The sequence below is a fragment of the Dipodomys merriami genome, unplaced genomic scaffold, assembly GCF_024711535.1.
Source record: "Dipodomys merriami isolate MVZ:Mamm:240054 unplaced genomic scaffold, mDipMer1.0.p SCAF_282, whole genome shotgun sequence".
In the NCBI taxonomy this organism is placed as follows: domain Eukaryota; kingdom Metazoa; phylum Chordata; class Mammalia; order Rodentia; family Heteromyidae; genus Dipodomys; species Dipodomys merriami.
The window spans coordinates 852,743-876,287 of record NW_027204293.1 but is presented as its reverse complement, the minus strand read 5'-3'; the positions used below and the strand labels follow the sequence as shown (position 1 = coordinate 876,287).

The window sequence follows — 23,545 nt, the reverse complement described above, 5'->3', positions numbered from 1 at the left end:
CCTCCTCCTTTGGTTTACCCTTCACATCCCTTCCCAGCCTCCCCCCTCCCCCCCAATCCCAATCCTTCTCCTTCCCCCCCTCCCCCTCCTGCACCGACGTTGTAAAGCTCGTTTTGTACATGACAATTTGTACTTCTCATTGTTGCAACAGGTCCACTTGTATCCTTAAACAACTGGTTTTCCCCCATCTCCTCCATAAGTTATACTGACATCAAATATAGTGAAAGCAGGGGTTATACTGTGGGGGAGGGACATACAAAGCAATTGAGAAAATGATTTCAAGGCTGGTTCACTCTAAGTCTATATTTGTTTTCTTCTTCTAGTTTTCCTATGTTAGTAGAAATTAAAATTCCAAAAATTTAATGGATATTGGCATTTAGGAATATCTTCACATACACTAATATTGGAGTCCCTTCAGTGGAATTATTTTATTTCATTTGTTACTTTCACAAATAAATCAAGATGATTGTGTATTTTGTTATTTTCACTGCTTTTGGCTCTTATCTTGAGAATACGTTTTTCCTAGAAAACTAGAGATAAGTAATTGGATTGAGCATGTAACATATGACTTTCATAAAATGCAGATGCATAGATTTGTGTCTTTTGTCATTTGCTAAAAGTTTCTTCCAGAAAAGTTTCTCAATTACTTAGAAGTTTTACCCCTTCCCCTCCACAATTATACTGACATCAAATACAGTGAAAGCAGGGGTTATACTGTGGGGGAGGGACATACAAAGCAACAAAAAAATAATCATAAATGTGTTAGAAACAATCGCATGAAAGAAAAGAAAACATTTGAATACCTACCCTCGGGTTCATTTCCCTAACATCAACTTATCTGACCTTTTCTGTTTGAATCAGACATATACTAGATATTGCAAATAAGGGAAACCATGGGAAAACAATAGGGATACAGGTGGACTCATTTCAACAATGAGATGTACAAGTCGTTATGTCGAAAAATGAACTTTACAACTTTGGCGGGGGAGCAGGGAGGATTGGGTGGGGGACAGGGGGAGGATGGGAAGGGATGGGAAGGGGAAACAAAGGGGGAGGCTACAATGCTTGATAAGAAATGTACTCATTATCTTGCCCATGTAATTGTAACCCATCTGTACAGTATTTTCACAATAAAAAATAATAAAAAATTACTTAGAATTGATGCATAATTCCTAGGTATTCCAGTTATCACATATACTTTTGGATTGAGTTATCTCTGTATAAACCCAAACGGACAAAATACCCTCAAAATAAACAGAAATCACATCTTTGTTTTAAATGCAGTAGTTTACAATGAGTTTTTAGCCAACACCAAAACATCTTTTTAGCTATTCTGCATTTTGTGTGAAGAAGTTTAACAATAGTTTTTTTTTCCTGACTTGCAATTCACTTACAATATATTATCTCCTTTTATTGTATACATTTTAGTGCTTTGGAAGTGAATTGTGCCTTCATAGGTTTTCAAAGCCCGATTTTCACAAACTTGCATTCCTTCAAATAGAAATGCTGTATATTTTAGAACAGACATTAAAAATAGATATAAAATTCATTTACAGGAATTTGCCCAGCATACATCCTCTGTAGTGTGTCTTTTCAAAAACTTTTTTTGCGGATCATTTCCAGGGTCTCACACATACTATTCAAGTTCACTGTCAATTAACTACATTCTCTATCCAAAAAAGTTTTTTTACTTCTGTTTAATACATTCATAGAAGTGTAATGCCTGGACCCTATAAAATTCTCTTCACCTTTTGAAGACTTGAAATCTTATTTGCTAAAATGATTGTAGTATTATACAAATCGATCACTATCAGAAGTATATCAATTTCTCCACAAATGCATTACTATATTTTGTGTCCTCTTTTAATATTATGGACTTATTAGTGAGTTTTTATTATTTCTTAGACACTAAAAAGGAGCTTATTTCATATGCTCCTCCTATTGACTATTAATCTGCATGTTATTTAATAAAATATACTATTCAGGAAAAAATTTTTATAGAATTAGAAGATATAAAAATAATTAAGTTTCAGGGGCTGGGAAGGTGGCTCAGTGGTAGAGCGATGCCTTGCATGCCTGAGGCCCTGGGTTCGATTCCTTAGCATCACATAAGCAAAAAAAAGCAGGAAGTTGCTCTGTAGCTCAAGTGGTAGATTGCTAGCCTTGAGCTGAAGAGCTGAAGGACAGCGCCCAGGCCCAGAGTTCAGGCCCCACAACTGGACCCCTCCCAAAAAACACTTAAGTTTCAGAATCACTGTAGCATTAATAATGTAGCATTAACAAATATATGCCCTCTATCTGTTGGATATGGTTTCGTTTCTGTTATAGTGTCCTTGGAATTATGAAAGGTTATCACTTGATATAATCCAGTTCTTGCTTCTCTTTAGCTACTAATGTTTTCCATGTCAAATTTTTAGAAACCTTTACTAATCCGATGTCATGAATTTTTACATTTATGTTTTACAAGTTTTTACATCTCACATTTAGTTTGATAATCATTCTTTGTAAGGTTTGAGGTAGGCCAGGTGCTGGTGGCTCAAGCCTGTAATCCTAGCTACTGAGGAGGCTGAGATCTGAGGATGGTGGTTTAAAGCTATCCTGGGCAGGAAAGTCCATGAGACTCTTATCTCCAATAAACCACTAGAAAACTGGCAGTTTTGCTGTTGCTCAAGCGGTAGAGTGCTCACCTTGAGCTGAAGAGCACATGGACAACTCCCAAGCCCAGAGTTCAAACCCCATGACCGACATACATACACACAAAAAAAGGATTGAGGTAATATTCTAAGATCATTCTTTAAATCTAGAGAGGCAATAGTACCAATACAACCATTTAAGATTCTGTTTTTATTTCATAAAGTCTCATGGCATCCTTTTCAAAATCTGTGGAACATAAAACTAAGAATTAATTTTTGAAAAATCTGTTACCTTCTTCTATGCGTCTGTTCTTATAATAGAACTAGGTTATCTTCACTAAACATGGTAATACAATTCAAAGCTTGTATGAAGGCTCAAGCTACACCATTTTACAAGATTGTTATGAATTCCTTGAATTTACATACGGGATTATTGAGCAGGTGGACCAATATTCTCCAGAGATATCTGGATGTTTGATAGTCACTCATATTTTGCACCTTGTGGAAACACAAACCCCTGATATTATATATAGATAAATGTCTTTAGAGATTGCTCAAACAACTAAAATTAATTTAGGAATGAGTTAAGATTTAGATAACATTATAGCATAATAAAGCTGAATGATAACGACTTGAGCTGTACTGCAGAAGAGAGAGAGATAGGGAAGAATGGTGGATCACATAGGAGCTGTATGTCATTGGTATTGTTTCAAAAAACAGAAAGATTTCAGAGAAGAGAAGGAGAAAAATAAAGTGTCCTGAATCAAGTTTCTTTTTAATCCACCTGATAGTTTGGACTGAAAGTCAGATAACATGGAAAAAATAAAATAGAAAACAAAGCATTGTATAGAGCTGTTACAATGTAAAAATGTTGTAATAGGAATATAATTCATTTCCAAAGAAATAAGAGAAAGAATAAAACTAACAATTGCTAATGTGGATAGAAGATGGATCACATTTTATCATATATAATTTTGGAAAAGCATACTAGGAATGAAAATTTTAAAAAGTCATAACTTAAAAAACAATTTGTATTATAACTAGACAGTATAGTTCAGTAATAAAACTTTGGCCTAACATATGTGAAGCAATTGTGTGATCTCCCAAGCATTACAAAGTACACACAAAGCACACACACACAAAACCCACATAAACACACACACACACATAACACATACACACATTTGGAATATTGTTATTATCATATTAAACAGGGAAAATTATCACAAACAGTAAAAGTGTTTTAATATATGAAATCATAATATTGCTCATACTATTAAAAGTTTAGTAGAAATAAAACAGTCACAAGATACTTGGATTCTTATAGATTAAGTAAATTTAAAATTAAGAAATAAAAGACATGAGAAATTTGGAAACAAGTTTTAAATAATAAACATTTTGAAACATGTATACTTTTATTTTGATAAAAGATTGATGTTACTGGTGTTTTAACTCAAGATTTAGTATATGATAACCAGGTGCTCTATATCTTGCTAGGCATGGCTATATCTCTAATCATTTCACTCTGGAAATTTTATAAGGTCTCAAAGTTTCCCAGTCTTTCCCAAATTACAAACCCTATTTACACTTCCCACCATAGTTAGAAAAAGGAAACCACAAATCACTATGCCCAGCTCAGTTTTTTTTTTTTTTTTTGGTCGGCCGTGGGGCTTGAACTCTGGGCCTGGGCGCTGTCCCTCAGCTCTTCAGCTCAAGGCGAGCGCTCTACCATTTGAGCTACAGCACCACTTCCGGTTTTCTGGTGGTTTTTATTGGAGATAGGAGTCTCACGGTCTCTTCGTGCCCGGGCTGGCTTTGAACCGAGATCCTCAGATCTCAGCCTCCTGCGTAGCTAGGATTACAGGCGTGAGCCACCAGCGCCCGGCTTCCAGCTCAGTTTTTTTTTTAATTCAAGTATAAATATTTCCAAAAGTGACCATGTAATGCAGCCTTTTTAAATAAAGTATGTGCTTCTTGAAAATACAGTATTCATTACCTGAACAAATATGTTTAGAACTTTAAGAAATTCAATTTATTTAAATTCATCAACCATATAAAATTTAAGAAAATATTTTTTTAAATATTCACATGTTAACTGTTTTGAAAGCAAAAAATATATCTCTGAATAATTTACATATGTTAAAATTATGCAAAACTAAATTAACTAATCCTATAACTCTGAAAAAAGAATAACCCTAAAGAAACAAAAGAAAATAATTAAATTCAAAATTTAGAAAATAAAATGAAGTGTACTCTTTAGTTGACTTAAATAACTGTAAGCCCTCTGTATATCAAGTTTATAATAAAAAATGCATGAAGAAAGAAAAGTACCCATTGGTCAATATCGACAGGAAAAGCATCAGTAGTTTTTTTTTGAGTGTGCAAAAAAATCAATGGAAGCGATAAATATGTTCCTTCCATAATAAATGTACTCATTACTTTATTTAGATAACTGTATCCCCTCTGTAAATTACCTTTACAATAAAATTAAATTGAAATTAAAAATAAACTAAATAATATACCAATTAAGAATTCATAGAGAGCTAAGAAGGTGGCTCAGTGGTAGAACTTTTGCTTTGCATGTTTGAGGCCCTGGGTTCAATTCCTCAGCATCACATAAACAGAAAAAAAAACTGGAAGTGGCACTGTGGATCAAGTGGTCGAGTGCTAGCCTTGAACTAGCCTTGAGGAACAGCGCCCAGGCCCAGAATTCAGGTCCCATGATCTGACACCGCCCCCCAAAAAAACAGAATTACTAGAAACCATTGGTTTAATACTTTTTAAAAAACTGCCCTAAGTACCCAAGTAATATAATTTGATGATACTATTTAAATACTTCAACTTCAGCAGAGAAGCCAAAAGTTTAAAAACTGTTACATAGTAAATTAATAAATCTGAATATATTACTATTAATAATAATCATAAGATGAACTTATAGTAGTAGCCAAATAGGTAAGAAATGAGGCAATTTGCCATTCGTTGGATTTAATATGTGAGAAAGAATTTTCTAGGTTTCTTAAAATATATAATCAGTTTAATGAAGAAACTATTCTGTCACATCATATGATAATTAGATGAAGCTGATATTAGAGCAAAGAGCAGATTGTACTAAGTTTTTGCATGTTAAAGTATATGCTTATTTTGGTTGTGGGAAATTGTGTTCAATTTGGGTATTGTTTTTGTAGAGTGGTGTCATATCATTGGTTAATTTTAGGATATGGGTTCCCTTTCAAAAGAACATGCATCTGATCTGAATTTTTAGCCTTCCCATTATCAAGGGTATAAGGGGTGCACACCAAATTGTCTTGCTTCCTAACTTGGGTGGCCTGGATTCGGCAGCCCTTCCAATCTTAACATGTAGATAGTGCAGGATGGTGGAAATGATCCAATGCACCCAACTATATATTGAGAAGGAAGTCTACTAAACTTTTGGCCTGGGTTCTGTTCTCAAGCCTCCTCAGTAGTTAAGAGTTCAGATGGGAGCCCCTGGTGCCAAGCAATAAGAGTATTTCTTAAAGCAACTAGACATATATATGACTTAGGCATGTGAACACCTCAGGACAAGAATAAAAAAGCAGTGAAGTATAGAGGACAGGCCCAATTTTAACTAGCTACTTGGAGGCTGAGTAAGATTAGCTAGCTACTCTGGAGGCTGAGATATGAAGACCACTATTCAAAGCCAGTCCAATCATGAAAATACATGCGATTATCTCCAAAAAACCAGAAGTGGAACAATGCCTCAAGTGGTAAACCACTATCCTTGGACACAGAATCTTAGGGATGATGAATGAATAAATTAGCACTTGCACATGAGCATGCGTGTATACACGTGCATGTACACACACACACACACACACACACACACACACACACACACATGAGTATTTCAATGCGAAGTTCTTTTTTTACCTTGCTGTACCCTATTTCCCTGTATTAGTTTACAAATTAACAAAATCAGCTAAGCACCTATTTACATAGAACTCATCACGTTTCTCTAAAGTCAACTCTCTTTTTAGAAGCATGCTTTTATTTGACCCATATGTAAACTATTCAGGAGTTTGATTCTTCTCCCTCAATTCTGTAGAATTAGATGGTTGTTTAGCTTCCCCCTAGAAATACAATTTTGTGAAATCTTGCATCAAGCAACGTATTTCTTTCACTAGAACGCAAGCCTCTGTCAAACAATTAATAATAGGTTTTTCTTCTCTTTGCTTGCATCTGTAGTTTTATTATCTTCATAGATTTTATGATGATCTGTCTGTGCATGGCAAAGACTGCTGTGAAAATAAAAAAAACCCATCACAGCACTTATCATTTATGTACCATCCATAGATATGAAGATGTTTAAATATTACTGAAATTGCTTTGTAATAAATCATGTTCACCTTGACTATCATGAAAAAGAAGAATTGGTTTCTCAGCACTTTAGGTAAGAACTTGATTGAAAGAAACAAAAGGACAAGTGAGGAACAACTCAACACATACATTCAAATGAAACAAAACAACCCAAGAAAACAAATTAATTTAGTAGTCAAGAACCTGCAGGAAATGCAAAGACTTAAAACAACATCAGCTATCACAAACTTATGAAAATCCTGACTACATGGGAGTCTACTCTTGAGGATAGAGGTTAAAGCCCAGACTGGACAGAAAAATCAGTACACAATGCCATGCACCTGTTATTCTAAATTCCAGGAAGAATAACATAACATGGACTGAGCCCAAGGTCATACACAAGGATCTGAAAAATAATCAGGATAATTTAGAGCTGGGGACATGACAAAGTGGTAAGAACACCCATTTAGGGGGCACAAGACACTCAATTCAAACTCTAATATTTGGGTATGAAAGTAAAAAGCTATGATTTTAAATAATTGGAATAATTGTAAGATTTGAATATTTGAGTGGAAAAATGCATGAGAGAGATAGAATGAACCCACATTCCAATGCTTTCAACTTAAGTGAAAATATTTTATGGTACTTCACACAAAACAGAGTGACCTTGCAAATGAGCATGGTTGTGCATTTGGGTGATGGAAATACTTTAATTACACAGGTGTAAATTAAATAGATTTTGTTTGGGTAGATTGTTCTTCTTAAACTAAGAACCTGGATGATGTCCCTGAGATTTTTCTCTCAAGGCTACCGCTATACTATTTGAACCACAGTTCCAATTCTGATTTTCTGTTGGTTGTTTGGTGATAAGAGGCTCCTGGACATTCTTGCCCAGGATGGCTTCAAACTATGATTGTCAGATCTCAGCCTCCCGAGTAACCCGGATGCCAGGCATGAGCTGTCGATAGTTTTAATAATTTAGTAAATTGTACAGTTACTGAAATTATACATTATCATTATAACCTGCATAATATATGTGAGTATGTATATATCAATGCATATGGATAGAAATATTTTAACATATTTTTGTATCTACAGTACATTTATGAAATCATCCATTATAAAATAAAATGGAAAAAATTTAATAAGGAGCAAAACAAAGGAAATTATCACATGTTTCTTGTTGTTGAATGGAATACGAATTCAAGAATCAGGTTGGGAAAATCATCTCTATGTTAACAAAATGGATAAGAGCTATTAATTCCAATCCATCTATTTGCCCATGTTGTGCAACCTCACACATGAGTGTCAAAATAAAACCACACTTTTTGCCTTTGCTTTTAACTCACCTGATATAATTTACGGGTTAGATGAAGTAATCAAATAAAGATTAAAATAATATTATGTGAGGCTATGAATTAGAGCTGAACATGATTTTAAATATGATAATAGCTAATTAAGTTGCATATTTCTTACGTTTACTGTGTCATGTCCCTCATTCCCACATTAGGAAAGTACATAGAAGGTTCTCACTAAATTATATGTACAATTATGAGAAAAATGTTTTGAAAGAATATGGGCACAGTGGTGTTTTAGCTTATTGAGACCTGTAGGGGTAAGTGTGTTTTTGAGGACTTGCAATTCAATGTGATGAAGATGAAGGGAAGGATGTTCTTATTCTGGGTAACTGGATAGAGTATTGCTCCCACAAAGGAAGTGATGAATTATTCCAAAATGTAACAGTAAAATCACTTTCACAATCATGTTCACTGCTGCACTATTCACCGTAGCCACGTTACGGAAACAGCCCAGATGCCCTTTGGCAGAGTGATGATTAGAGAAAGTGTGGCACATATACACAATTGGATTGAACCCATCCATTTTGAAGACTCTTACATTATTTGCAACGAAAAGGATAGATTTAAAAATATATTAATGGAACTAAGTCAGAGCCATATTTGGAAGCTAGAAATTTATACAAGTTTACACAAAAATATTAACCAAAGCATGCTATTTGCAGAGGAGTATTTCAAAGGTGTAATTTCTTATAAAATTGAACTGTACTCCAACAAAATGAAAACCAGGAAACTATCACTTGGAATATGTGAGTGGAAGTCAAAAGGAAGGAATAAAGAGAGATATGGAGGAAGAGAGTGAAGGTATAATATTCAATGCAGATAGTATGAAACTAGAAAAAATTAAAGTGGGGTGAGGTTTGGAAGGGTGTGGAAAAGTTATATAAAGATCCATTTTACTTAAAAAACTGATATGTTGAATGAAAATTCCCTTATACAAGTATTTAAGATAATAAGAATATAATTAAAAACAATGGAGATATCTGATCTTAAATTCTATTTCCATCTCTTTTAAAAAATGAATTTATTTGCTCTATAATTTGATGAGAGGGATGGATTTTGTGGCTAGCTAGACCATTGCACATCTGTCTCTCCCTCTCTCCCTTTCATGGTTCTCATAGGTAATATGATTGCTCCACAATTATCCTAATTTATTTTGCTTTTATATTTTTGGTTGCATCATTTCACTTTCTGCTCTGCCATATCCCAATTCATTTACATAGAATACATTATTTCCTGTTTTCTCATTCTTAGAATAAGCTGCACAAGAAGAAAACACTGGTCCTCATTTTCAGTCTGTACCTTTAAATACGGAGGAAAATCTTTCCTCTGCTCTCTACCAATTCCCTACTCTCCAGTTAGAATAATTTAGAATAGTAAAAATGAAAAAAGAGAAAATAAATAATAATGAAAAAAACAGATGCAGAAAATTCACCAGATTTTTCTGACCATTTCATCCAATGTGAACTATTGGGGAAATACATGGAGAGCTCATTCTCATTGGCACTCAAAGTCTCTGGTTAGGCAATTCTGATGAAGTTGAGGAACAAGATGAAAAAGTGAGAAATGGTATCAATTGCAAGAAAAAAATGAAATAGTATCCAAGCAAATTTCTTCTTTGTTCTGCTGAAAATAATCGCCTTATTACAGTGCAGAGACTACTTTCCAAAAAGGCCACTCATGTGATTACTAGGGATGACGATGAGTATACCCCTCTTCATCGAGAAGCCTACAGTGGACACTTAGATATTGTCCATGAGTTGGTGGCTCAAGGCAGATATTCATGTAATAACTGAGAATGGCTGGACATCCCTGCACAGTACTTATACATGGAATAATAACAGAGTGGCTTCTTATTTCATCATGATGCAGATACCAATGGCCAAGTTAAAGGCCTCTTGACCCCCTGCATCTTGCTGCTGGGAATAGATATAGCAAAGATACGCTGGATCTCCTTCTGTTGAACCATTATATCAAGCCAGGTCTGAAGCACAACTTGGAAGAAACTGCATTTGATATTGCCAAAAGGATAAGTATGTATCACTACCTCTTTGAAGTTGTGGAAAGCTGTACAAATTGTTCTCCTAAGTCCTAATGGATCAGTTAAGTTTCTTAAATTTCAAAATTGCCAGTCCATCCTATGTTTCCATAGAAAATATTTTCACAATACAAAGCAACAGCAATACCTTACTTTAAAAATTCATGTATTCCATGGTATTCTTCCAAGTGAATTGCCTGACATTGATGTCAAAATATATTCGAGTTGTTTGTATACATCTATAATGATTTCTATAGAGTTTGTGATTTTTTAAATCAGAAATAATTTTAACTTATCTGTTGAAATGAGTAGTACAGAAACTAAAGATATTTCTGGTGCTTGTCTGAAAAAGTATATTTTAAAATATTTAGTATTCTGTTTGTATAATGTCCATAATCTATTTCATTCGCTCCTAGATATAATACTTTGAATTCGACATTGTTTTATAATCCATACGTTCATTAATACATGTGTTCTTTCAGATTGCATTTCATATAGAAACATTTTAAGATTCTTTTAATTCCTAGGTCCTTATAGAATTTTATTTCTTTGGGATAAAATGACAATGTTATCTTATTTCAAAAGTTTTATAAAGGTTATGCTATGTAAAGGCCTTTCTAAAACGGTGAAGATTGAATACACTGATGTCAAATTAACTTTTATTTCTATGAATTACACATATTATTACTCTTGTATATTTGTAATCAACTTTTGAATAACTGTTTTTCATTTCTTGCATCTGAATAATGAAAAATATGGAATACTTCACAAATTTTCATATCATCCTTGTGCAAGAGCCATATAAATCTCTGTATTGTAATTCGGGTAGACGTGCTGCTGAAGCATGTAGTATCCTATAAACTTAAGTAATTAATGATGCAATCTTAAGACAGGCATATATCCTTGGTTGCCTATTTGTAACAAGGAAACCTTATTGTTCCCAAAATTGCTATTCATCTTATTTCTGTAAAATCCTGTGTATGGTGGAAAAAACTTATGTTGTTTGTTCGATTGTTCACATTTGCAAGTTTTTGTAAATGACTACTTTAAGTCTTTTTCATTTGAAATTTGATCATACTTTGAAGCCTTTATAGATAGGTGCAAAGGTGTTGGATTTTCAAGTACTTGTTTATTAACTGATTTAGCTTTGTTGAGCTAATGGATTCAAAGTAAGCCTTGCTTAGAGCTACTTCTAAACTTCTGCAGCTTAAAATTTCCCAAATGAGGTCTTGCTGGCACAAATGTCTCCTTGACCTTTTACCCTTGCTTCATGTAGGAACAGCCCAACCAGAATGTCTTACCCTGACAGCATATATTGTCTTACTGGAGCAAAACTAATCTTAGTTACGAGGGATTATAGAGAGACGAACAGTTCAGACAGAACTGTTCGGACTAGAAGGTATTTTTTCAAAATATAACTGCTTATTACACCCTACCATTTCAAAAGTAACTAAAGCCAAGAAGGTGAAAATATTGTTCATATGCATGATTACCTAATGTCCTGGCCTGACTACCATCCAACCAAGCAGGAAGTTACACCACTGATTTTCTATCACCAAATATATTCCATAGCTCCAGGAGAAGTCCATATGTTTCTCCTCGTTATTAAGCCTTAAATTGGTAGTTTTTTAATCACAGTGTTTCCTCTCGCCTCTAAGCTGTACATCCCCGAATGGTAAAGCTTTAGTTCTAATTCTACCAAACAATGAGGTAGAGGTAATGGAATAATACTTTAAAACAGTTGCCTTTGATTCCCTAACCACAACAGAACAATGCAAAACTTTTTCTTATAGATAATTATATATTTTATACGTATATGTGTTGATTTTATATTTCACACAGTGGATCTTACTAGAATTAATTGATAATTTGATAAATTAATTCATATTATTCCAATAAATAGATTGGAATATAAATAATCAGGATTAGAATATATATTAGAATATAAAAAGTATCAATGCAAGGTTTTCGGTATAAACTTGTGATACTTTCTAAGTGTTCTTGGTCTTCTGAATTCACATGGTAAAAAAAAAATGTTGTTTTCCTCTAATCTATAAGGGATTTTACTCTGCTGCTCTGTTTATTGTTTTAACTCGCTGGTCCCAAATTGTTTTTCTCCATATTTCTGAAGCATTCCTACTGATTATACTCAAATTTTGCTGATATGGTGTCTAAAAGGTACTATTCTTCTACAGGATCCATGGGTCCTAGGATCCCAGGTCCCAGTTATCCGCCTCATCAGATAACTAGGGCAGAAGTTCCCACCTATGCCCATGCAACATGCCAAGAGAAAGTAATTGAAGACCCATCTCAATTTCTCATTTCTTATATTTCAGGGCCCCAATTCCTTGAAATGCAGGAATTAGCAGTGAGCAATTGGGAAATGCAAGGCAACTTAAAATGCAAGATGAAATCACAAAATGTGAAAGTACAGTAATTCAAACTTTCACTTTTCAGATGACCATGCCATATGAGTGAAAAAGACCACAAGTGTCACAAGATTATTTGTAATACCCTTCTCATAATGATTAATGAATGATTTCAGTCCAGTATCAGCAGGCAAAAAAATAGTTCCTGAATGATAGATCCATAATTGGTCTACCAATGCTAGGAATACTTGAAATAGAGGTCAAATATAATTCAAAAAACATTAATTGAGAAGATCCTTAGTGCTTCAAAACACTGGTACTTCAGTAAACTTGGTTCTGTAGTATAAAATGTTGTCATTCTCAAACAAATGATAACCTACATTTAATCTGCTGAAAGTATATTCTTTTTCAAATAAACTTTTAAAAATCACATTTGCCAAAATAACACTATACAAGTGATGATATTTAGTGAGGTTACTAGTCTTTCAAGTGTAGGGAGCAAGTTTCAATAGAGTTGATTTATTCACCCAGCACTAATGCCAAACAGGTTCAACCATTCATTAAAGTGTAGAAATAGTACCCCCCACCATTTGTGTTTTTCAGTAGGTGCCTTTGAAAATTTGTTAAATAGATCAGCCTCCAATATTTCAAACCAAAACATTAGCTAATAAATAAATTTCATCACATAAGTACATTTTAAAAAGTCATGAATAGTTGCCTTATCATATGGTGTTTTATGTTTTCCCTATATGTCTAACATAGTAAGAAATATGACTTTAAGTCTTGAATATGGGTACTCATCAGAGATTTGACAAACATACAATCTGTCTTCTAATTCTATCATTTTCCTCTACAGTAGTAAATTTTAGATTTCTTCTTTTGCCAATACTTATAGGTAGTTGAAAATATTATCCCATGTAAAATAAAATAATCACACACCACTCTACAAAGCCATTTATAAAAACTGGTATTTAGGAATATATTCTAAGCCATTTTTAAACTTTCTTGTTGACTACAGATTAATCTTCCAAATGGAGGGTAATGAAATCATGTCTAGGTGCTTCATGTCTCCAGTTTTGCAAATTGTTACTTCAGATGAATGAATTATGGAAATATGAGCTGACATCAGTTCAAGTATATGCAGAATTGAAACTCCATGGAATGTATATAAACCTTTCAAAGTACCAACAGACAGTTTAACAGAATGACTATCAGGAAATTGAATTAATATTAATAATATTAAAGGAATAATAATAAAGCTATAGAATGAATGAAGAATGGAACAAGGGGCAAGTACAGCTAGAATATTTAATATACACATGTGAGAAAGGAAGTGGTAAATCGGAAATAAATCTTGTAGAAGGGGTTGGTTGAGAATGATAGAAGGAATGACTCTGATCCCGGAACATTGGACAATTAGATGGACATTTTTGTAACACACTTTCACAACTTTTTGAAATTCAGTGAAAAAACACAACAAAAACAAAAACACACAAAAAGCACAACCAAACAGCAGTCTCTATAGAGTACGATTATGACCTCTCAAAATTTTAAATAGTTAATGAAGGACAATCTTGGGAAAAGCATACAAAGCTGTTCGAAGTGAGCAATTTGGGGTAGAGGAGAATTTTTTTTTGTTTTTCTTTTTGCTTATGTGGTGCTGAGGAACCAAACCCAGGGCCTCAGGCATGCAAGGCAAGCGCTCTACCACTGAGCCACCTTCCCAGCCCATAGAGGAGAATTTTTAACAGATTTAAATAGATTGTTTAAGGTTATAAATCACCTACATATGCTGCAAATATTTTCTTCTGCGAGTTCTCTTGGTCTGAACTGGATATTCCAGTCCTGAGCCACACTTGATAGCTTGTGAAGATAGAATGGAAGAAACAAGATCAATAACCCATTACTCCATTGGAGAGGAAACAGTCTTCTACGTTTTCTCTAATTTCTATTGACTACTTTTATTCATAAGTTTAATTCAAGTGATTTGAATTAAATATTTCCTTCTTTGTTCTGGCAAAGTAATTGGTCAAAATAATTCACTAAATATTATAAGCCATTTTTTTATCATGCTGTTTTCTTGTCCAAGCGAGTCCATTAAACTTCCTCCTTGCATTTGGTTGCCACAGAACCCCAGCATCAATGTTAATGAGGACAATCTCTAATGTAAAACTTTGTCTCCAAAATACCAGTCCAAGAATCTGTGATCACAAATATTTACCTATACATTTTTCTTTTTTCTTTTACCTTGAAAGTCTTCTTGTGTCTAAAGTGCCCTCAAAAATAAGTACTCTGCCAATTTTTGGATCAATCACTTATAACCTCAAAGATATTTTGATAACAAGATGCTTAGAGGAAACAGAAGAATACTGCACTTTTATCTTCTCTCTTAAGACTATCCTTAGATACCATATCAGGAACAGTGAAGTTATTCTTTGCAAAATTATTTCAATAGATTATTTTTTTCTCTTCATCTTGCATTTGTTCAACAAGATGTATAGAGAAGAATAGAGTTGAATCACCCATACCATGGATGACAGTGTCTTTTACAAAAGGACAATGCTCCTATGTCCTATTTCTCTGTCCTCCTCTTAGCTCTTGCCTGATTTCCAACTAATCACAGATTCTTAGCTTCAAGTCTAATGAAGGTGAAGGACTATAAGGCCTCCCCCATTGCTACATTGTAGGGCTAGATCTCCGGCAGGAGGTAAGTGTGAACGACGCACTCAAGGAACACACGTTGGGAGAACAGGCTTAAGCAGGTCTGGTTTATTTCTGCACAAGGGTTGGGATTTTATAGCCCCAGCTTTCCCAACCTCCTGAGTCCTTCCAAGCCAATTACTTAGCGGGGAGTTGATCATGGGCATTGCTTGGTGACAGGCACTGATTGGTCCCCAGGGGGCATGTAGGGAGCATGGACAGCTCATGGCTGTAAAGCTAGGCAGACGTGCCTGTGGGTCCCGTCTCTATGAGCAGGAAGTGTGCTTCAACTGCTATTCTAGCTGACTCAACCAGTTCTGACCGGCTCTACCCACAAATTTTCCCTTTTCTTTTAAAAGGACCGTCATTATGGTGACCCGTCATTGGAGGCATTTTTGCCGGGAGTGCAAGCATTTAATAATTCCTAGCAGAGTAAGCCCTACAAGTGCACGGCCTCCCCAGATGACCAGAGAGGATGGCGAAAACCATTGTTGTAACTTTTTAAGCACATCTTCTAAAAAGGAGACAGCGGGAATAAGCTGAATGGTGGTCTGGTTTAGGTGGGTAACATCATGCAGCAGGTTTTGGTTGAAGTTTAACTACTTAAGGGACTTAGGGACTTTGATGTAGTTACTAAGTTCAGTGAAATTGGGTGCGGGAGTGGAAAGCTGACAGACAGAAGTAGTCATAGCATTACATAGTCCTCCTTGTTGTAATCAAAGAAACGTAATCTGTTCTTGGAGCAAGTCTATTTGTTGTTGGAGCACAAGGAGGCCTCCCTTAAGATGATTGGCAACTTGTAAATGTTATAATTCTATGGATGACAGTTGAGGGATCAGCTGGTTTATCTGTTGCAAGGTGGACACGCTTTGGGACAGCAATATAGCGGCGGTGGTAGCTGAAGCCACTGTAGCGATGATTGCGCACCGATTGCAAGGATCAATCCTACTGCTCTTTTAGTGCACGGATGAATCAATTGAACCTGGGAAAACTGAGAGTCATTAGTAGCCAGAACAATAAATGGAGGAACACGTACAAAACCTGCAAACGGATATGAGTCATTGGGTTGCCAGTGATTGCTGAGAGTGCAAGTAGCAGAGGAGTTGTCTCCTAGACAAAAAAAGAACGGGGCTCTAACCACTACCATTCCTGACACCTGGTCATATCCAGATCAGTTACAGCGACGAATATTGGCCAATAGGAAAGGGGACAAACCGAGGCAGGAATGTGATGATCAAACGATTGGCATGGGGGGTTCTAGGTCTCCCAATCGTCCTCCTGAAGAGTCATAAAACTCCTTTAGATTTTGAGGTTTGGGATCTTTTTCAGATTGGTTGTATATAGCTGGGTCTCTACCCTTAAAAGAGTTTTAAAAGAGAAACTATGAAGATGAAGCAGTGGGTGAGGCTTCATTAGCCAAGAAGCTGTGTTTAATTGGAAATCAGGAAATTGCTGAGAGGAGGACATAGAAGTAGGACACAGAAGCATTGTCCTTTTGTAACAGACCTGTCTTCTAAGGTATGGGTGATTTACCTCTATTCTTCTCCATACATCTTGGTGAGCAAATGCAAGAACAAGAGAAAAATAATATATTGAAATAATTTTGCAAAGAAAATCTTCACTGTTCCTGATATGGTATCTAAGGAGAGTCTTAAGTGAGAATATAAAAATGGAGTATATTTTGGCTTCCTCTAAGCATCTTGTTAGCAAAATATATCCTTGAGTTTAGAATTGATTGAAAGAAAAAGTGATGGAGTACCTATTTTTCTGGGCAATTTAGACACAAGAAGACTTTCAAGGTAAAGGAAAAAGAAAAAAGTTAGCCAAGTATTTGTAATCACAGTTTCTTGGACTGGTTTTCTGGAGACAATTTTTACATTAGATTTGTCCTCATTAACATAGATGTTGATTCATGGCAACAAAATGCAAGAGGAAAATTTAATGGACTTGCTTAGTCAATTAAACAGCATAATCAAAAAAAGTGGCAAATAACTTTTAGTGAATTATTTGACCAATTACTTTGCCAGAATAAAGAAGGAAAATGTAATTCAAAATGAATTGACCTAAAAGTATGAATAAAGTGTAGTGAAGAGAGATGAGAGAAAAAATAGAGGATTGCTTTCTCTACAGTGGAGTAATGGGTTCTTCATCTTGTTTCTTCCATTACATATTTCCAAGCTCTCAATTGTGGCTCAGGACTGGAGTATCAAGTTCAGAAAGATAATATTTGCAGCAGATATAGGTGATTTATAACCCTAGATAAGCTATTTAAATCTGTTCAGAATCCTCCCCTACGCCAAACTATCCTCTTTGAACATTTTTGTTTGCTTTTACTAAGACTTTCCTCCATTAACTGCTTAAATTTTTTGAGAGGTCATATTCATACTCCCTACAGATTGCTGTTTGGTTGTGATTTTTATGTGTTTTTGTGTTTTTTAACTGAATTTCCAAAGGTTGTGCAAGTGTCTTACAATTAAATTTGTCCACCTAATTATCCATTGCTCCTGGATCACAGTGACACCTTCTATCATTCTCAACCACCCCCTTCTCCAAGATTTATTTCCGATTTACCACTTCCTTTCTCAAATGTGTACATTGAGTATTCTAGCTGTACTTGCCCCTTGTTCCATTTTTCATTCATTCTATGTCTTTACTATTATGGCTCTCTGGTTTCAACTTCCTGATAGTCATTCTGTTAAACTGTCTGTTAATATTTGAAAGGTTTATATACATTCCATGGAGTTTCAGTCCTGCACATACTTGAACTAATGTCAGCTTATATTTCCATAATTCATTCATCTGCAATAACAATTTGCAAGACTGGAGACTTGAAACACCTATACATGATTATATTCTCATCCATTTCAAGATTAATCATTAGTCAACAAGAAAGTTTAAAAATGGCTTTGAATGTATTCTTAACTACCAGTTTTTATAAATGGTTTTGTACAATATGTGTGATTATTTTATTTTACATGGAATAAAACTTTCTACTACATATAAGTTTTGGAAAAAGAAGAAAAGTAACATATACTACTATAGAAGTATATGATAGAAATAGAAGATATATTTTGTCACATCTCAAATGAGTACCCATATTCAAGACTTAAAGACATATTTCTTACTGTGTTAGACAGAGGGAAAACAAAACAGCATATGATAAGGCAAGTATTTGTGACTTTTTAAAATGCCCCTTATTAAGTGATGAAATTTACTTTATTAGCTAATGTTTAGGGTTGAAATATGGGAGGCTGACCTATTTAACAAATTTCTGGAAGGCACCTACTGAGCAACACAAATGGTGCTTGGTACTATTTCTAGACTTTAATGAATGGTTGAACCTGTCTGACATTAGTGCTGGGTAAATGAATCAACTGTATTGTAACTTGCTCCCTACACTTGAAAAACTTGTAATGTCACTAAGTGTCATCTACTTATCAAATGTTATTTTGGTAAGTGCGATTTCAAAAAGTTTATTTGAAAAGGAATACACTTTCAGGAGATTAAATGTAGGTTGGTTTGAGAATGACAACATTTTTATACAAGAGAACGAAGTTGTACTAAAGTACCAGTGTTTTGAAGCACAAACGATCTTCTCAATTAATGTTTTGCTGAATTACATTTAACCTCTAAGTCGTTTTCCTGACCATGGTAGATCAATCACGGATCTATTCTTCCAGGAACTATTTTTTGGGCCGACTAATGCTGGACTGAAATATTACGTTAGTCATTAGGGGAGGGGTATTAAAAATAATCTTGTGACACTTTCTGATCTTGTTCACTCATATGGGCTGGTCATCTGTAAATTCAGTTTGAAATACAGTAATTTCTCTCCATTTTGAGACTTCATCTTTCATTTTAAGTTGCCTTACATTACACAATTGCTTGCTGCTAATTCTTGTTTCTCAAGGAATTGGAGCCCTGAAATATAAGAAATGAGAAATTGAGATGGATTTTCAGTTACTGTCTGCTGGCAGGTTGCATAAGCCTAGTTGAGAAGTCTTGCCCCTGTTATCTGATGATTCAGGTAACTAAGCCATAAGATATTAGGACCCATGGGTCTATAGAAGAATGTCTTTTAGATATCGTATTAGGACAATTGGAGTATAATATGTAGGAATGCATCAGAAATATGTAGAAAAACAGTTTGGGACCAGTGAGTTAAAACAATAAACAGAGCATCAGAGTAAAATCTCTTATAGATTAGAGGAAAACACATTGATTTTTAACAATGTGAATTCAGAAGACCATGAGCAATTAGAAGGTATTGCAAGTGTATACCGAAGACATTGCATTGATACTTTTTATATTCTAATATATATTCTAAACCTAATTATTTATATTCCAATTATATTTATAGGAATAAATAAATATCACTTTATTTGTCAAATTATCAATTGATTCTAGTAAGTTTCACTGTGTGAAATATACAATCAGCACATATAAATATAAAATATATAACTATATATAATATAATAAAATGGCACATGTTTTGCATTGTTCTGTTTTGGTTAGGGTATCAAAAGCAACTCTGATTTAAAGAATTTTTCCATTATCTCTACCTCAGTGTTTGATAGAGTTAGACTTAAACCTTTACCTTTTGTAGATTTACAGACTGGAGGCAAGGGGAAACATTACCAATTTAAGGCCTAATAACAAGGAGAAACATATGGACTTCTCCTGGAGCTATGAAAATATTTGGTGAAAGAAAGGCAGTAGTCTAAGTTCCTGCCTGGTTGGAAGGTAGATAGGCCAGGACATTAGGTAATCATGCATATGAACCATTTTTTCACCTTCTTGGCTTTAGCTACTTTTGAAATGGTAGGTATGATAAACAATTATTTTTTGATAAAAACCTTCCAATCTGAAAAGTTCTGTCTGAAATATTCATTTTTCTATGATCCCTTGGAACTAAGATTTATTTTGTTCAAGTAAGACAATTTACGCGATCAGGGTAAGATATTCTGGTTGGTCTGATCCTACATGGAAGAAGGGTAAAGTGTCAGGTAGACGTTTGTGCCAATGAGACCGCATTTGGGAAAATTTCAGCTGCAGAAGTTTAGAAGTAGCTCTTACGCAAGGCTTACTTTGAATCCGTTAGCTACACAGAGCAAACTCAGTTGAATAAATAAGTACTTGAAAAAGCCATCCCCTTTGGACCTAGCTAAAAATGCTTCAATGTATGATTAAACTAAAATGAAAAAGATTTAAAATAGTCATTGACAAAAAAATTACAAACTGAACAATATAATTATTTTCCATTATACATAGAATTTTAGGGAAATAAGATCAGTAGCATTGTTAGGAACAATAAGGTTTCCTTGTTACAAACAGGCACCCAAGGATATAATCCTGTATAAATATTGCATCATTAACTACCTAAATTTAGAGGACATTACATGCTTCAGCAGCACATGTACCCAAATTACACCAATACAGAGATTAACATGGCAATTGCAAAGGATGATATGAAAATCTGTGAATTATTCCAGATTTTTCATTCTTCAGACGCAAGAAATGAAAAACAATTATTAAAAAGTTGATTACAAAATTACAAGTGTAACAATATATGTAATTCATATAAATAAAAGTTTGACATCAGTGTATTAAATCTTCACCTTAGAAAGGCCTTTATATAGCATAATCATTATAAAACTTTAAAATTAGACAACATTGTCATTTTATTCCAAAGAAATATACTATAAGGACCTAGTAAAAAAGGAATCTTAAACTGTTTTGGTATGGAATGCAATCTGAAAGGACACATTTATTAATGAACCTATATATTATAAAACAATGTAGAATTCAAAGTCTTATATCTAGGAAAGAATAAAATAGATTATGAGCATTATACAAACAGAATACAGAATATTTTAAAGTATAATTTTTCACATAAGCACCAGAAATATCTTTAGTTTCTTTAGTACTCATTTCAACAGATAAATTAAAATTATTTCTGAATAAAAAAAGCAAAAACTCGAGGGGGTACAAGACGGTGACGGGGAAGTAGGGGAATGCCACAGCTCTCCCCAACCAAAAAGAGAGTTTGAGTTCCAACGTTTAATCTCCCCAAGAGACCGACAACAACAACAAAAATCAACATCCAGAGAAAAACAAATTGAAAAGAAGAATTTCATAACAGAGAAACTTGAAGACGCCTCCCCCAATGTCTATTGGCCACAAAGCAGCGGGCCAAGCCATGGCCAGCCCAGCCTGGTGGGAGCTGCCGGTGGCCCAGAGACACAGGGAGTTGTCTGCAGATCACCCGCACCAAAGACCCCTGAGGTAACAGTGTCAGACTGGCTGATCTTGACGAATGAAGAATCCTCTGAGCAGGGAACTTACACAAAGATCCCACCCCTTCCCCTCACTCTCCATTGGAGCAGAGAGGCTCCATCCCACCAAAGCCACTCAGCCCCATGGCAGGAACCTCAGAGATACATGAGATGCCCACAGAACACCAGAGCAGAACTGAAAGGAACTGGTGCTGATCCAGAGAGCGCAAACAGAGACAAACCCTAGCAATCAGTACCTGCACAGAGGCCCTCCCCACCCCTCAGGTGGAGGCCGGAGGCCCATCCCGTGGAGCGGACCCAAACAGTGTCAATGGAGGCACTGACAGAAAAGAAACACACAGAGCCACCACCTCTCAGCCTATCCCACAACCACCTCAATTGAACTGTGACTGCAATGGCAACCAACAACCTACATCACACAGAAACAACTAGCTCCAGGGTGAGTACCCTGAAGGGGACAGTGTATTCCTCAAGGGAGACAGTGTATTCCTCAAAAGCTTGTGGGAATCCGCAGAACCCCTACCCCAAAACCTGCACCACAGGACCCACTAAAACTAGAAACTTTTCAAGAGCTCCACCAGCCCATGGATCACACTCAGCTGGCCAGGCTAGAACAAGAGAGACCCTGGAAGGAAGCGTTAACGCCCAAGCCTTGAACAGCGCCACTGGGTCAAGACACCCAACGGTGGAAGAAATTTGAACTGTGTACTCCAAGCTGCGTAATCTAGGTGGGATACACAGCAGCACAGGTCCAACAGGTGTGCCCAGGCTGGGGTCTGGGACCAGGCCTGGGGATCTGGTGCCTGAGCAACATAACCAACTCCTCCCAACTGAAATCAGAAGCTGAGCATACGCCTCAGCAGAGGGGAGAAAAACAGGGAACTGCACTCCTGGTAATCATGCCTGTGACAGCAAAAGATGCAGGGGGTTCAGGACAAGAGAAGCTCAAACCCCACAAGAACCTGACCCATGTATTCTAGGCTAGGAATTGAACAACACAGGCCTCCAGCACCCGATAATAGGAGCTCAGGCTGGTAATGTGCTCAGCAGTACAGTGATTGCAAGAGGCCCTGGATCTGATTCCTCAGCAAAACATAAGCAGAAAGGGCCAGTTGTGGTGCTATGGGTCAAATGGTAGGGTTCCAGCCCTGAGCTGAAGAGCTGAGGGACAGCACCCAAGACCAGAGTTCAAGCCCACAAATAGCCAAAAATGTAAAACAAAACAAAACATCAGGAGACCATAGCAGACTCCAGCATTTGGGAGAGTACATCCAGCACATCCGAACTTGCCAAGAACACCTGTAGGAATAAACAGGAGCAGTCTAGGCTGCTCATCACTTGTAAAGGCGGGAACTGCCAGTGATCTACAGCAGAGAGCTGAGAATCATGTGTGGGTCAGACCAGCAGCTGGAGGTCGGCCACCAACAGAACCGAGATCAGGTACAGACTCTCTCTACCAGCACAGAAACAGTAACCAAGCAAAGACAGACACCTATTGACCAAAACAAAATTTCAGATTAGTCTGCAATAATCCCGAATAACCATGAGAAAATCACAGAGAAATATTACAAGGTTTATCAACACCTAGGATAGCAAGCTATCTCTAAAAGCCAGCAGCAACCCAGGGGAGAGCCCCACTGGGAGCAAAGCAGGAATGGAAGACAAACACTACATCCAAGACATGCTGGAGGCAATGACTCAAGAAATAAAGTGAGAAATAGACCAGAATTTGAAAGAACACCAGGTCGAAATACCAAAAGAGGTGCAGGACATCAAACAGGAGATGCATGAAAAAATAGAGGTAGCACACACATTGCCC

At 35.8% G+C, this 23,545-nt stretch overlaps 2 pseudogenes; one reads left to right on the top strand and one right to left on the bottom strand.

Annotated features, from left to right (window-relative positions):
- Positions 1–11,110: 11,110 nt before the first annotated feature.
- On the bottom strand, positions 11,111–11,207 carry LOC138838556 (U6 spliceosomal RNA; annotated as a pseudogene).
- Positions 11,208–20,829: 9,622 nt separating this feature from the next.
- On the top strand, positions 20,830–20,928 carry LOC138838558 (U6 spliceosomal RNA; annotated as a pseudogene).
- The last annotated feature ends 2,617 nt before the right edge of the window (positions 20,929–23,545 follow it).